Source organism: Musa acuminata, unplaced genomic scaffold (assembly GCF_036884655.1).
Source record: "Musa acuminata AAA Group cultivar baxijiao unplaced genomic scaffold, Cavendish_Baxijiao_AAA HiC_scaffold_232, whole genome shotgun sequence".
NCBI classification, from domain to species: domain Eukaryota; kingdom Viridiplantae; phylum Streptophyta; class Magnoliopsida; order Zingiberales; family Musaceae; genus Musa; species Musa acuminata.
Genome location: NW_027020499.1, coordinates 10,001 through 12,500, shown reverse-complemented (window position 1 = coordinate 12,500; position 2,500 = coordinate 10,001).

Here is a 2,500-nt window from a genome sequence, read left to right as displayed (position 1 = left end):
GCTCGCCGCTCGCTCGCGCAGCCAAAAATGGCCAGTTTTGGCCCGTTTTTGGGCTGTTTTGGCCTGTTTTTGGTCTGTTCTGGCGTGGCGCGGTGACCGTCGTGAGCGGAGCAAAACGTCAGCCATCTCAGCACCTTGGAACCCCCCGGGTGGCACAGGGCTGGATGGGGCTTTCGTATAGCAGGGACGGTGCTGCCTCACGCTTCGCTCGCTGTTCGCCGCTCGCCGCTCGCTCGCGCAACCTAAAATGGCCAGTTTTGGCCCGTTTTTGGGCTGTTTTGGCCTGTTTTTGGTCCGTTCTTGCGTGGCACGGCGACCGTCGTGAGCGGAGCAAAACGTCAGCCATCTCAGCACCCTGGAACCCCCCGGGTGGCACAGGGCTGGATGGGGCTTTCGTATAGCAGGGACGGTGCTGCCTCTCGCTTCGCTCGCTGTTCGCCGCTCACCGCTCGCTCGCTCAGCCAAAAATGGCCAGTTTTGGCCCGTTTTTGGGCTGTTTTGTTCTGTTTTTGGTCCGTTCTTGCATGGCGCGGTGACCGTCGTGAGCGGAGCAAAACGTCAGCCATCTCAGCACCCTGGAACCCCCCGGGTGGCACAGGGCTGGATGGGGCTTTCGTATAGCAGGGACGGTGCTGCCTCACGCTTCGCTCGCTGTTCGCCGCTCGCCGCTCGCTCGCGCAGCCAAAAATGACCAGTTTTGGCCCGTTTTTGGGCTGTTTTGGCCTGTTTATGGTCCGTTCTTGCGTGGTGCGGTGACCGTCGTGAGCGGAGCAAAACGTCAGCCATCTCAGCACCCTGGAACCCCCCGGGTGGCACAGGGCTGGATGGGGCTTTCGTATATAGCAGGGACGGTGCTGCCTCTCGCTTCGCTCGCTGTCCGCCGCTCGCCGCTCGCTCGCGCAGCCAAAAATGGCCAGGTTTGGCCCGTTTTTGGGCCGTTTTGGCCAGTTTTTGGCCTGTTCTTGCATTGCGCGGTGACCGTCGAGAGCGGAGCAAAACGTCAGCCATCTCAGCACCCTGGAACCCCCCGGGTGGCACAGGGCTGGATGGGGCTTTCGTATAGCAGGGACGGTGCTGCCTCTCGCTTCGCTCGCTGTCCGCCGCTCGCCGCTCGCTCGTGCAGCCAAAAATGGCCAGTTTTGGCCCGTTTTTGGGCCGTTTTGGCCAGTTTTTGGCCTGTTCTTGCATTGCGCGGTGACCGTCGAGAGCGGAGCAAAACGTCAGCCATCTCAGCACCCTGGAACCCCCCGGGTGGCACAGGGCTGGATGGGGCTTTCGTATAGCAGGGACGGTGCTGCCTCTCGCTTCGCTCGCTGTCCGCCGCTCGCCGCTCGCTCGTGCAGCCAAAAATGGCCAGTTTTGGCCCGTTTTTGGGCCGTTTTGGCCAGTTTTTGGCCTGTTCTTGCATTGCGCGGTGACCGTCGAGAGCGGAGCAAAACGTCAGCCATCTCAGCACCCTGGAACCCCCCGGGTGGCACAGGGCTGGATGGGGCTTTCGTATAGCAGGGACGGTGCTGCCTCTCGCTTCGCTCGCTGTCCGCCGCTCGCCGCTCGCTCGTGCAGCCAAAAATGGCCAGTTTTGGCCCGTTTTTGGGCCGTTTTGGCCAGTTTTTGGCCTGTTCTTGCATTGCGCGGTGACCGTCGAGAGCGGAGCAAAACGTCAGCCATCTCAGCACCCTGGAACCCCCCGGGTGGCACAGGGCTGGATGGGGCTTTCGTATAGCAGGGACGGTGCTGCCTCTCGCTTCGCTCGCTGTCCGCCGCTCGCCGCTCGCTCGTGCAGCCAAAAATGGCCAGTTTTGGCCCGTTTTTGGGCCGTTTTGGCCAGTTTTTGGCCTGTTCTTGCATTGCGCGGTGACCGTCGAGAGCGGAGCAAAACGTCAGCCATCTCAGCACCCTGGAACCCCCCGGGTGGCACAGGGCTGGATGGGGCTTTCGTATAGCAGGGACGGTGCTGCCTCTCGCTTCGCTCGCTGTCCGCCGCTCGCCGCTCGCTCGCGCAGCCAAAAATGGCCAGTTTTGGCCCGTTTTTGGGCCGTTTTGGCCAGTTTTTGGCCTGTTCTTGCATTGCGCGGTGACCGTCGAGAGCGGAGCAAAACGTCAGCCATCTCAGCACCCTGGAACCCCCCGGGTGGCACAGGGCTGGATGGGGCTTTCGTATAGCAGGGACGGTGCTGCCTCTCGCTTCGCTCGCTGTCCGCCGCTCGCCGCTCGCGCAGCCAAAAATGGCCAGTTTTGGCCCGTTTTTGGGCCGTTTTGGCCAGTTTTTGGCCTGTTCTTGCATTGCGCGGTGACCGTCGAGAGCGGAGCAAAACGTCAGCCATCTCAGCACCCTGGAACCCCCCGGGTGGCACAGGGCTGGATGGGGCTTTCGTATAGCAGGGACGGTGCTGCCTCTCGCTTCGCTCGCTGTTCGCCGCTCGCCGCTCGCTCGCGCAGCCAAAAATGGCCAGTTTTGGCCCGTTTTTGGGCTGTTTTGGCCAGTTTTTGGCCTGTTCTT